This window comes from Saccostrea echinata, unplaced genomic scaffold (assembly GCF_033153115.1).
Source record: "Saccostrea echinata isolate AGI-Se365-2 ecotype Australia unplaced genomic scaffold, CSIRO_AGI_Sech_v1 ptg000088l, whole genome shotgun sequence".
Lineage (NCBI taxonomy): Eukaryota > Metazoa > Mollusca > Bivalvia > Ostreida > Ostreidae > Saccostrea > Saccostrea echinata.
The window spans coordinates 215612-230550 of record NW_026889837.1 but is presented as its reverse complement, the minus strand read 5'-3'; the positions used below and the strand labels follow the sequence as shown (position 1 = coordinate 230550).

Genomic DNA, 14939 nt, shown 5'->3' with positions numbered 1-14939 from the left:
AGATGGTGCTTTATTATGTTATGCTGTGGTTATTTCATGTGAAGGTGTTTTTTCGTGTGAAGGTGGTTTTTTATGTGAAGGTGTTTTTTCGTGTGAAGGTGGTTTTTCATGTGAAGGTGGTTTTTCGTGTGAAGGTGGTTTTTCATGTGAAGATGGTTTTTCATGTGAAGGTGGTATTTTATGTGAAGGTGGGTTTTTTTATGTTTTGCTGTGGTTATTTCATGTGAAGGTGTTTTTTTTTAATTCTATGTGAAGGTGGTCACTCGGAACTCCTCATATTTTTAAAGACTGAGTTTAACAGCTATTATATCGAAATTTTGAAAGTAAAACAAATAATCTATGTAATTAAAATTATTTTAATACACCTTTGTTAGTTCCTCTTTTTTCTAGCATAATAAGTATATTTATAAGCGAACGAGATGAACTGTGTACGACTTGACCTCAACCGGACGTATTTACAACAAAATGGCGCGATCAAGTTTATCAACAAACACGATGAATGGAATATTGCAAGAATTAAAGCTAAGTAACTTAATCCCGTACTTTGAAACGGAGAAAATTGAAGTAACCAATTACTTGAGTTTAAGCGAAGAGCAGGTTATTCGATTAGGCGTAAATGCCTTAGGTGATAGGATTCGACTTGAAGAGAAAGTAAGGGAAAGTCAGAGGGAAAAATCTACTGATTTAGCTGATTTAATAAAGTCTCAAAGGGAGGTCCTGTTTATGGGTGGTAAAGGCAAAGGTAAAAGGTCAAGAAATACGAACAAGATATTCACATCCAATAAAAAGACGCGTGGAAAAGTTAATAGAAATTGGACTGTTACAGTTGTATGTTTACCAGACAAAGATACAAATACTATTCCAACTGCGTTGCAAAAGGAAATAAACTTCAAGGCAGGACTGGGACCGAAAAAAATCTGCCTTTCACTCAATGACACTGAATCTGAGGTAATGGAAAAAATATCTTCAGATGCCATAGATGAAAAATCTGAGAATAAAAATATGTGTTTAGGATTTCCTTAGTTACAGACTTGCGCAGGGTTCGAGCTTTTAAAATGCAGACAGAATTGTCGCGAGTTAAAAGTAGTTGACTGTGAATGGAATGCAAGGACTTTAAAGACTTTTTTGGGAAATCAAGCAAAAATTTATGTAAGACCGATTCAAAGAAGCTTGTCGACAGATCCAGTGGATGAACATAACGAGCAGGAACACTCAAAAGTCAACTATCATCACTGCAGGGAAATGTTTAGTGTTCGAGAACTTAGAGAACATTTACATACGTGTGAAAGCCGGGCAAATCTAATTAGTGATAGTGAGGATGAATTACCTGACCCACACCTGACACAAGATTTTCCCAATAAAAAATTTGACTTTGAAGAAGTGCTAGATCAGAAAACTTTTCTTCGAGTTGAGGATTTTGCCAATGACATGAGTACAGATTGTCCTGAACAATTAAGACCTGGCCTTTTGACCATTCCTGAGGATACCAGTTCTGGTAATTTATCTGTTGATGGGAGTGCTGTTCAAACTGAATCAAAAGAGACAGTCATTGAAAATATCACCACTGCTGAAAATGATAGCGAAGGAACCACATCTGATACTTGTGGAGGACCCATGGACTTTGTCATAGCCAAAGCCATAGATTTTTGTATTTCCGAAAACATCCAGGACCCTGTAGAAATTCTGAGATATTTACAGTCTGTTATTGTTTGTGGCAGACAATTGGAAATCACAGATACAACACAATGTGATGAAGGAGAAACAAATTTTATCATAGTAGACAGAAATAACATATTAGAGACAGGATTTGAGGAAGTCAGTTCCACAGAAAATCTACGGAAGACACTTGAAGTGCAATTTTTTATGATGAGGTAAATGAAAAAAATTGTATTGTAAACTTCATTTCAAAATATCTATTCTTACATGTATACATGCACTGTCCAATAATTTGAATACCAGGTATTGAGGTAAATTTAATTTGTGTATAAACAGTGTCCTCGTATGTATGCTCTTTCCAATGATTGAAATAAATTTAATTTATGTCTAAAACAGTAATTTAATTTTTTTTTTTTTTGACATGTATAGTTTGTAACACTTTTAAGCAAAGTTGACAAAAAAAAAATCTGTTTTCCCCCTTTTTGCAGACAGCCATTGATCAAGGAGGCCCGAGAAAAGAGTTTTTCTCGCTGATTTTATCAGCAATAAAAGAAAAATATTTTGACAAAGGACTGCGGGATTATATGCATGCTGATTATACTGTTATTGGAAAAATCATAGGTGGGTATATAAAACATGATAAATGAATTATCAAAAAAAAAAAAAAAAAAAAAAAAAAAAAAAAAAAAAAAAAATAGTGATATCGAAATACATGTAATATTGCCTAAATTAGTACTTGAGATGTACACATTTTATAATGGATCACAAATTGAAAATACTGAATGGTATTAGTATTGATATTAAATGTGTAAAGATATTTCATTCTGTTTTTATCCCTCGTACTGTGAAGCATAATGATTTTGGCTGTCTTTCTAATTCTTGTCTGTATTTGAAAGAAAAATGATTAGAGATGTCATTTTTCACTATTAATCAGTGGTAAAAGTCAATGTCTTTCATACAAATTTTGCCCCTATCTCACTGAGATATATTGAACTGCTTAACATGTTATTTTTATTGATATTGATCAATTTTTAAAATGAAATTTTCCATGCACTAATTTGCCCATGTTTAGCCTGGTTACCATACATAAATGTGTCCATTAATTTAAACCTTGCTCTGACATACCCAAGTTTTGTATCTTGGTGTATTTTGGCTCTTGTGAACATTCCTTTTTTCTAGGGGGGGGGGGGGGGTGGGGGGGGGGTGTTAAATAAAATGAACATATAAGTAAATTTACACCTGGTGTATTTTTAATCATGTGATGGCCATTAAAGCAAATATTCACACCTGTATAACAGATTAACTGTAAATACATTTATTTTTTTTAAATGCATATAAAGGCAGTTTCTGTGCTGATAGTAATACATGTATATACTAGCTATAGTGAGTTTTGGTATTTGATAGTCAGTGTATGTTGCTTGTTTAAAGTGTTGTTCATTGATTAACACCAACATTAATTAGATTAATATGATTGGAAACAGGCATATGAGTTTTATATATTTATGTAAATTTCTTTATATTTCCAGGTTTAAGTATACTGCAGAATGGACCTGTGCCCAAATTTCTTGATGAAAACATTCTAAACAGGCTTTTTTTAAACAGTAATTCAGAAGACTTTGAATCAGCATGTGTTCACAATTTAAAGAAAGGTCTAGATTTTCTTGGTCTGATCAAGGTAAAAATGACAAATTGACTGGAATCTGTTGACTACACTATCAGTTAAATCTCATATACGTTATACGTTAATTTTGTAAAAAAAAAAAATGTTTGGTAATTACATGTATATTTACACATGATATATTGTAGGTTGGCAGTGTTTTGCCAATGTTCCGGCATCTATTTCGTCCAAGCTGTTGTACACTTACAATCAAAGCTTTGATACAGCTTTTGCGACCAAAATTTTCAGAGGAGGGATCAAACAACAAAAGATATGAGAGTGCAGTATATACAGTATTTCTGAAGTATTTAAGAGCAGTTGCAAGTATGTTTTTAATTCCTTCCATCCTTCAAATCCTAGACACAGGTCATTTACTCTGTCTTTTTGTTTGTAGATATTTTATGTACAAATTAATATCAGAAGTTGCTTTTTGTTAGGTTTAAATGTTTTTCATATCTATAAAGATATTTACAATATTTATACCCCATTCTGAACGAGAGGAAGGTATACTGTTTTACCCTTGGGTGTCTGTCTGTATGTCCGTGTGTCTGTCCCTAAGAAATTTTTGTCAGTTTTCTTGGCAGCTACTCATCGTAGATGAGATTCATTTCTGTATAAATTCAATGTCAACACAAGAGGATATATTCACAACGGAGCAGGGGTATTACTAGTGAACATTCACTCACTGACCTCTTGTTTGTTTTGATAATACTTTTTTTTTTTTTACAATTTTACTCCTTAATTACAAAATGAAATTCAAGTTTCTGTGGGAGTTTGTGTACATGTATCTCATTTTAACTATAGCAGGGACTCTATATCATATCTAACAATTTCTATGGACACAGAAACTCTGACACTGAATGAATGAGTTGGTTTTAAAACAGTATGCACAGTAGTGTGCTATGTGCAATGTGTGTATAAAGGACTAAATATGAGAAATTGAGAATATTGTTGAAGATTTAAAAAACACAATATTAATTCTCAGTTAGCAACAAAAGTATGTATACCATAATGCTTCCTCACAAACTGTATTTTTGAATGTTTTATATAGAAATATTTTTATTCATTTCTTTGGAAACTGTTTTGTAGGTGGTAGAAGGGGAACTGTTCGTCTCAGGGATGTTTTGCAGTTCGCTACTGGAGCGAATGAAGAACCTGTTCTTGGATTTGTCCTGCATCCATCCATTGAATTTGTTGAAAGCACACCTAGCACATCTTTCATTCCAACTGCAAGCACTTGTACCAACACCCTGAATATACCCAGGCCATCTGCTGAAATTCCACTCCCACCAGAAGAGAATCTGTTCTCATATTATGATTATGCATTTTCAAATGCATATTTTGGACTAATGTAACGTTTAAGTCATTAAGCACATTACATAGCAGAACCAACCGGGTTAACACTTTGATAGAATAACTTTCTCTTAAAATATGAAATACATGTAAGGTCAAGATTTTATGAAAATGTGAATCTCTTTATTGCGGGGTTTTGAATAATAGGTATTGTGATTCATTAATAATAATTTGCAAACATGTGGTATTTTTTTTTGGAACTGAGTTGTTGAACAGATCGGTATGTATTTTTGCAAGGATGTTGCATATTTAGTTTTTAGCACCATTGAGCATCACATTTTGTCTGCCATTGGTCTGTCTGCCTGTAAACTTTTAACCTTTTTTACTTCTTCATCAGAACCATTTCAACCAAATGTGGCACAAAACCCTCTTATGCCAAGGAGATTTAAGTTTATTTTTATTATTTTTTTTTATCTAAAACCATTTGGCAAGTAAAGTTTAAACTTATGTGGAAGCATCCTCAGTTAATGTTGATTCAAGTTCTCATCCAAATCATGATCCCATGGGGTAAGAGAGGGGTGGGGGTATAAGTATTAGAAACACAAATTATTTCAAAATATGTGTTCAATTTTAATTTTAAATCTGTGTGTACTTTTAAAAAAAAATTAAACAAAATATGGTCTGCTAAATTTTACAGATATGTTTGTATTTCACTTTTTAAAGCTGCTTGGATTATACTTGTCAGTTGACCAATGTTCCTCATGTGAGGGATGTGGCCTCTGCATGGGCTGCTTGTTTGCTTGTTTTGCATTTTTTAAAGCAATTGTTTCTAGTCATTTTGGAGTTTGAATTTGATTTATTTGTTTTAGCCAATACTCAAATGTGAACACATTTTCTAGGTTGTATTACTTCAAAGAGAAGTGAAATTTATGTTATGACATGTAATTTGTTATGGTAATTTTGTTTTATTGTTAAAGGTAAAAAACTTTCACATTCAATAAAAATTCAACTACTTTCTTAGTTATTTGAGATTTTATGATCCTTTTTGATTTGCATCAGTCTGTTTATCATTTTCTTCTAGTGAAAATGAATTGTAAAAATGAGTGGTAATTTAAACTTTTTTTTTCTAAAGGGAGATAAGAAGTTCTTGGAGATTAGAAAAATTGAGATTCACAGAAGAAAAGCGAATTTCTTACGATTTATACAAAAAGTTTTATATTTGCTCATATCTTGACCAGGGTAATAAAGTGATCAAAGTAGGTAATAGAAATGTATGAAAAAAATGATGTACTAGTAAATGAAGGTAAAATATTTTTTTTCTCTAAACTGTAATGAATTGATATGCAACCATTTTATATATAGAATGACAAGAAGTTCAACCTAGACCAAAACTCTCCTATTAATTGTTTTGATTATTTCAACAAACATTTGAAATTGATTTAGATATGGTGCAATTGCTTGTATCGTTTAATCTGTCTGGGTGTTTCTCCCAATGATTTCCAAACATTTAAGATAATAATCTATTCCAAAGTTAATCGTATGCCTTGGTGGCTCCATTGACAATTCCAGTCTGCACTGATCACTTATCCTGTGAGCTAGGGGCTGGAAGATTGGCCTCCTACTTTCTTCTTCATTGCTGTTTTCATCAATGTACTCTTCAGTTCCAAAGTCCTCCAGATTTGGTTCTTCTAAAATTCCAGTAGGGTTTTGAAGTTGACCACTTGTCCACAAACTCATTGGAGAGGATTTCACAGTTCGTAACTTATGTCGAGCCCACGCTTCTCTCCAGAATTGCAGTTTTCTATTTATTCCAGGCAAGAAAACATAATGTAAAGAAATTGTGTGGATCAAGTTTAAAGGATCAAGAAAACCTTGATCTTCCATGAAATAGAACAGATTATAGAATTAACTAAGTACGCCTTCAAATACATCTCTCCATAATCTCTCAATCCTCTGATTATGAGTGCTCTTCCCTGTAATTATACTGTTTTCTCCTTTGTGATTCAACATAAAGTCGGCCACAGAAACATTTTCAAGCCCTTTGTCTGATCTGACTTTATTTGGTATCCCATATTTTTCAACTCCAGACAAAAAGCAATCTAATATTGTCTTTGACGTATTATTGTCAGTGCATTTTAAAAATGTTACTAAGCGGCTAAAACCATCAATACCCCCAACTATAACAAATCTCCAGCGGACAAGCTTACGATTTGTGTCGATATGCCACAAGTAATTTGGACCAGGCACATCGTACACCCGTCTATGAAGTCTTCCAGTGCGTCTATCTTGCACGCCTTGATCATCCATCCTATGAAGACTATCTCTAAGCCTCCATCTTTGTATTCTTATTCCTTTTAATATAAGCATTTGCCGCAAACATAGTTTCCCCACACGAAGGAAACTCTTTCACAATTTCTCCTAGTTTAAGGTCTAATTCAGAGTCATCAATTTCTGAGAAAGTCATTTTGCTCAAACCAAACTCTGACATTCTTCTATAAACAGTTCTTTCTGACACTGACAGTAACTTGGAAATATCTGAAATAGTTAAGTCATTCTCTAGGGCATTTTGAAGAAATGATTTGGGAATATCGAATTTTGGTGCACCACAATTTGTATACACTTTGGGGGGCATAACTGTTCCATATTTTATGCACTCAGTTCGTAATTTCATCATGTCTGCCCTGTTAGAAATGCCCAGACTTTCTAATTGAAAAGCCGATAATCTACAAACAATATCTATACTAATACACCTTCGCATGAAAAACCACCTTCACATGAAAAACCACCTTCACACGAAAAACCACCTTCACACGAAAGACCACCTTCTCATGAAAAACCACCTTCACACGAAAAACCACCTTCACATGAAATAACCACAGCATAACATAATAAAGCACCACCTTCACATGAAATAACCACAGCATAATATAAAAAAAGCACCATCTTCACATGAAATAACCACAGCATAACATAATAAAGCACCACCTTCACATGAAATTACCACAGCATAACATAATAAAGCACCATCTTCACATGAAATAACCACAGCATAACATAATAAAGCACCATCTTCACATGAAATAACCACAGCATAATATAAAAAAGCACCATCTTCACATGGAATAACCACAGCATAACATAATAAAGCACCACCTTCACATGAAATAACCACAGCATAATATAAAAAAGCACCATCTTCACATGAAATAACCAAAGCATAACATAATAAAGCACCACCTTCACATGAAATTACCACAGCATAACATAATAAAGCACCATCTTCACATGAAATAACCACAGCATAACATAATAAAGCACCATCTTCACATGAAATAACCACAGCATAATATAAAAAAGCACCATCTTCTCATGAAATAACCACATAAGGCAGCTATGGCGTTCCATACATTGTATATGTATATATGAAGAAGGGTAACGGCCGAAAGAAGTCGAATTTTACAAAAAAAATAATAAACGTCACTAGATCATCTAGTATCCGAAAAGAACATCATCACATTCCCATTCTCTGGTATTTCCAATGTCATAGGCCTGTATAGGACCCAGAAGGGAGAACGCAGTCGTGTACCTAAAAATGTTACAGTGTACCAACATGTGTAGTAAAGAGTAAAAATATAATGCTTACATGTATATAATATCGCCCATCAACAATAATGTCTTTAGCCTCTTTTGTTTGCTTATCAAAACATTTCTTTTTAGACCCCCCCCCGCCCCCAAAAGAAATGGAAATTCTTTCTACACAAGCCTCGCCCACCTGCTTTCTGCGAATTTATTTTTGCAACCTGTCTGCTTTTCCGCGACTACCCCATACTGCTTTTCCGCGATTGAATTTTACTATAAGTTGTATGTTTTCTCCTTTTTCGATACTTCCTTTCCGCGATTTTTAAATTTTCACGGTAAGTACTTTACATCAAACTGTTGCCGATATTTACCGGATTATCATGTATCTCCCTGTAAAGTTCTACTCGATAGTACCACACTGTGATATAAATTGAATGAATCACATATTACACTGGTCGGTGATGTTTTAGATGCCATGGAAATTGTTCAGAACGAACCAACTCGTGGTAACATATATATATTACAAACGATGGATTTACTTATAGAAGGTCAATGTTTTAAATAATGGCGATGTGTCTTACCGATAAAGATAAAATATGCAAAGCCACAATTACAACCGATGCAAAAGATTGCCGAGATAGAAACAAAAAGAATACTGACAACAATCTCAGTAAAGACAAAAAAAAAAAAAAAAAGAAAAGATTGACTGAAGCCGGTTGATAGCAGGGAGAAAGAGTTTTTACCTGACTAACGGAAGGGATAAGTGCTAGAATAAATCGCAGAAAAGCAAACAAGAGGCCCATGGGCCACAACGCTCACCTGAGTAACTTTGGCCCTGCTGTTCTTCACCTGATCTCCTACGTTGTTATACCTTTTGTGGCCCTACCACCCCCCCCCCTTTCGGTCATGATATGAACAATTTAGAATCTACACTACCCCAGGATGCTTCCACATAAGTTTCAGCTTTTCTGGCCCAGTGGTTCTTGAGAAAGAGATTTTTAAAGATTTTTACTACATATTTCAATGTAAAACTTGGATTCCCTATTGTGGCCCCGTCTTACCCCCAGGGGTCATGATATGAACAAATTAGAATCTACACTACCCAAGGATGCTTCCACGTAAGTTTCAGCTTTTCTGGCCCAGTGGTTCTTGAGAAGAAGATTTTTCCTATATATTTCAATGTAAAACTTGGATTTCCTATTGTGGCCCCGCCCTACCCCCGGGGGTCATGATTTGAACAACATAGAATCTACACTGCACCAGGATGCTTCCACACAATTTTCAGCTTTTCTGACCCAGTGGTTCTTGAGAAGAAGATTTTTAAAGATATTTTCTACATATTTCAATGTAAAACTTAGATTCCCTACTGTGGCCCCGCCCTACCCCCGGGGGTCATGATTTGAACAATTTAGAATCTACACTACACCAGGATGCTTCCACATAAGTTTCAGCTTTTCTGACCTGGTGGTTCTAGAGAAGAAGATTTTTAAAGATTTTTCCTATACATTTTCAATGTAAAACTTGGATTCCCTATTGTGGCCCTGCCCTACCCCCGGGGGTCATGATTTGAACAATTTAGAATTTACACGATCCCAGGATGCTTCCACATAAGTTTCAGCTTTTCTGGCCCAGTGGTTCTTGAGAAGAAGATTTTTTAATGACCCCACCCAATTTTTGTCTTTTCTTGATTATCTCCCCTTTGAAGGGGGCTTGGCCCTTCATTTTAACAATTTAAACTCCCCTTCACCCAAGGATGTTTTGTACCAATTTTGGTTAAAATTGGCCCAGTGGTACTTGAGAAGAAGTTGAAAATGTGAAAAGTTTACAGACGGACGGACAGACGGACGGACGGACGACGGACAACGGGTGATCAGAAAAGCTCACTTGAGCTTTCAGCTCAGGTGAGCTAAAAATATAATCGCGGAAAAGCAGTATAATTTGTCGCGGAAAAGCTGGTTATAAATATTCACATTAACAGAATTATATCTAACATACATGTTGCTACGTGTATCCTAAGCTGATTCACACAAAAATAAATAGTAATGTAAAATAAATTCCACAATATGACAAGAAGATTTTCGGACTGAATAATTGTAAATCATTTCTATTAGACTTTGTATTAATTGTTATTAAACTTATCTTATATATGACTATATCGGCAAAATAAAACAAAACTTTGTGAATTATGAAAGTCTTAATCCCACCTGAGGCACAGTCAGCAGGAAGGGGGTGGGTGGGTGAACTAACCACTAAAATAAAAAAAAGATTCGATTCAAAAAGCAAAAAAAAAAAAAAAAAACAGAAAAAAAGAAAAAAAATTAAAATATATATTGTTGACTTCTTGAATATAGTCAAGTATTAAATATAATCGATTAACACTAATAAACTTAAATTCAAGGCTTTTACACGTCTTGTGTATCGAAGCACTGTGGGACGTGGAGACCGGTCCTTTGGATGAGACCGTATAGCGCAGTAGGTGCTGGCACGAAAAAGATCACTCACTGCTCAATGGCCGTAGGTGCCGAGTATAGGACAAAATTTGCAGCTCTCCACCGGCAAGTGGTGGCGTCTCCATATGAGTGAAAAATTCTCGAGAGATACGTTAAACAACATACAAACAAACATACATGTATATCTTTAGAGGAGTCTTTAATAGCGAAAAAAAAAATCATGAGAGACAAAGTTCGTATTTTTCTATTAGAGTTATTTAACATATTCTTCGATTAATATTTTATTTCAAATTTGATCAGATCAATCACGTTTAAGACTGTAAATATAAACCAATAAGAAGTATATAAAAGTATACAAATGAATTAAAACAATGGAGAATTGGGACAAATCTCGCCTATATCATTTATTCAGTTTTTAATTAGTAACTGAAGTGTACATTTTATTTTCTTAGTACAGTGTATAAAATCTTTAAATGTTGTTCATACAAATTATGAACATTATCCAGAAACTGAGTTTATGCATTTTATTGATACCCAGTAGGGTTCGATGTAAATACTTGACACCAGGTGAGAGAGCAGTTCAGGTATGTTGACGTTGAATACACACGGGCCAAGGTGTCATGTAGGGGTAGGGGGTTGGGTCTTGACCTGACAGGGAGACAGTGTACTGATTAGGCAGGTACATATAAGTGTCAGTTCTCTTGGTACGGGAGCGCTTCCGTCTCTCAGTTACAGTATATACTCAGCTCATTTCTACGCCGAAATAGGTAAGATGTATACTGATTTTTTGCCATTTTCTAAAGGCAGTAGTAAGTAAAAATGGATAAACATCTACATTATAATATATAATTAGCATAATTATGATGAATTGAATAGAGCATGCTCATGCAGTATAAATTGTAATTTATTTTTTAGTTAGACACATCAGAGAAACAAATAAATAGTAAAAAAAATAAATAGGAACTACATACTTGCACGTACATGTACAGATAAAATTTGTAAATGTTATCAAGATCATTCATTACTTTGTATATGCCTTTATGAATCATTTGGAAACAATCCTTTAAATAATTGATTGTGCATACATTTAGACTAGAGGCATAAAAATATAACTACATCAGGGGTGTGCAATTAGCATCGCCCGACGCCCGGGTTAGCGTATTTTGGGGTCGGGCTAGTAGTTTTCTGCACGAAGGTAGCCCCTTGGGCTAGTAAAAATTAAAACTACCAATGTAATACATGAAAATCACTATCTGTATTTTCACTCATTTTTGCTATTAAATTCTCAAGCAATGAACAATTTTCGGCAGCATGCTCCTATTGTTCGTAAATCTTCATAATCTTATCCATTTTGCAGTACTACCTGACTTATTTACTTCCAAAAACGATAGTTTTTATCTAATCCGAATTTCCTCTATTCCTCTGTTTATGGTAAATACACATGCAGATATCTCAATAAATTATTTACGATCACTCAATCAACTGAAAGATAAGTGTTATATGGTTTACATAAAATATAATCCAGCATATTTAATGATTTAAGATAAAAAAAAAAAATGATTTTCATTTCATTTTAGATACATGTAAGATATAATTTATTTGAATTCATTTTTATTCACTATCATAATTATTAATTTATACATGATTTAATTTTACTAGTGAGAATTAAACTTTAATTTTAAAAAGAAGGACATTAAAACCCTGACTTTTTCAACAATAAACTATTTTCTTTTAATATTAGTTGTTACCCCCCCCCCCCCCACCCCTACTTTTAGGCTATAACTTTTTACTTGGGGCTAGTAACTTTATTGCTGCCACTAGCCCGTGGGCTAGTACTTAATGTTTTTAATTGCACACCCCTGTACATGTACAAGTATGTTACCAGTCGATGCTTTTCAAATATTAACAAAAAAAAGGGCTTCTACTAGTGTTTCTGAAAAATGAATAACTTGTTATTGATTAATTCCATTATTGATAAAAAAAAAAAAAGATAGGCCTTATATAGATGCTGATATTTTTTTCAATTTATTTATTTTTGCACACATAACTACTATTTATTTTATTTACTATTTTATGTTTCTATAATTATCAAAAGAAAGCTGATAATGGTCTACCTTTTTGTGACTCTGACTGTTAAAAGAAATTATAATATTTCTATTTTTGACAAAAAATATTTCTTACAAATCGACAATTTGAATTTAAAAAAAACGAATGACTAGTGGACCGATTATTTCATGTGCTAAATAAGATTAAACTTTCGATTTACGCTCTCTGCTTGTTCACGGCCGGTACTTGACGTTTTTTTATTATTTATTTATTTATGTATTTATCTATTTTTTAGTAATTTATTTTCTTAAATTTATATACCAGAGAATCAGAAAAGTTATTAATTAATTACTTCCAAAAACGATAGTTTTTATCTAATTATTAATTATTCTCTCTCTCTGTTCAACAATTAAATGAATCGTAAAGAAAATAAAACGAAAAATGAACTTAGGATATCTCGGGTGTTTCTTCTCAAGGTAGAGATAAAAAGCGAGGGTTTCCGAATGCACACGATGAACGCAAAACACGATACACGATAGAACCTGATAAACGATCTTCACGATAAACGCAAAACCTGATAAACGGAAAACACGATAGAAAACGCAAAACCTGATAAACGGAAAACACGATACGATAGGATACGATAGGATACACGCACGATACGATAGGATAAACGCACGATAGGACACTATAGAATTGTAAAGAATAACGATGCGGGTACTGTATGATCTGGCTACTGTCTTCATTTTGACAATACATATGTGGCCAGAATGAAGCTCTGTCATTACTGTCTCACGCAGAATGTCTGGGATGATCACACGATTTCCCCATATTAACACATCCTTGGTAAACATTGAGTTCTTCTTTGCGATCGTAGTAGGGCTTTAACTGTTCATCACAATCATGAGGAAAACGTCCTCGGACCACAATGATAGTCCAAAACTTGACTCAGAACTGGGTCACGTTGTGTTTCCTTACAAATTTGCACACAAGTTACAGGTAAGTCATCGAAATGTCTGTTGTAGAACAAATCAATAGGATCTTTTTCATCCTGTGGTTGATTAACTGGTTCCACGAAATTCAATGTCATACTGGTATCCTGAGAGGAATACAGCATAGTTCTGAAGACGTGCCGCTGTCATCACAGAAAGGGGCTTGTTCGGATTGAAAATGCTAAGCAGAGGTTTGTAGTCTTGTGACAAGTGTAAATTTATGTCCATAAAGGTATGAACTCAACGTTCTCACACCCCAGTAGAGAGCAGGGCCTCTTTGTCAATTTGTCATTAAGCCTTCTCTGCCTGGTCCAATGTGCGCGACGTAAATGCTGTGGGTCTTTCGGAGCTATCTGGGAACACGTGAGAAAGTACAGATCCCATCCCATACGGTGAAGCATCTGCAGCTAGTTTCAAGGGTAGTTTGGCATCATAATGGCACAAAACCTTGTCAGAGCAAATCAAGTCTTGATTTCTTGGAAGGCTTTATCTCTCTTGGAACTCCACTCCCAGTCCTGCTACACTTGACAGATTGTCTATGAATCGGTGAGAATAGTTCAGTAGACCTATAAAATGATCTAAGCTGTGACAGGTTCTCAGGGCGTTGGGCATCTCTTACAGACTCAATTTTGTCAGGTGACTTCTGTAGGCCAATAGCATCAATTTCGTGTCCAACATAGCCCACTTTAGCCTGAAACGGTCCAGTACCAGTTTTAAGTTGTGTAAGTGCTCCTCGTCATTGCCATCAGTAACAATGATGTCATCAATGATCACTTGTGTTGATGGTATATTCTGTAATACGATTGCACGCTGCCATAGTGCTGGAGCGGATGCAATTCCGTACGGAAGTCGTTTGTATTTAAACAGGCCTTTATGAGTGTTTATCTTCATCTAGTTCCATGTGGTGATATGGTTGTGTTAAGTCCAATTTTGAGAATTTTCTTTTTTCAACCAGCTAGGGTTGCAAAGATGAGGGTATTTGTCAACGCACATTACAGGATTGACAGTTACTTTGTAATCGCCGCACAGTCTAACCATTCTTCTTAATGGCTGGGACTATGGGAGTAGCCCATTTGCTATGTGCAACAGGCTCAATAATTCCATCTGCCTGTAATTGATCAAGTTCTTGCTCAACCTTGGTCCTCAGTGAGTAAAAAACGGTTCTAGCTTTAAAAAACACAGGTTTGGCTTCTGGATCAACTGCAAATATCCCCTTAATTTGTTTAAGAGTTCCGACTCCAGGTGAAAACAACTCCTTATGCGAGT

At 34.7% G+C, this 14939-nt stretch overlaps 1 pseudogene; it reads left to right on the top strand.

Moving 5' to 3' along the window:
- Positions 1-1189: 1189 nt before the first annotated feature.
- On the top strand, positions 1190-4688 carry LOC133177175 (uncharacterized; annotated as a pseudogene).
- The last annotated feature ends 10251 nt before the right edge of the window (positions 4689-14939 follow it).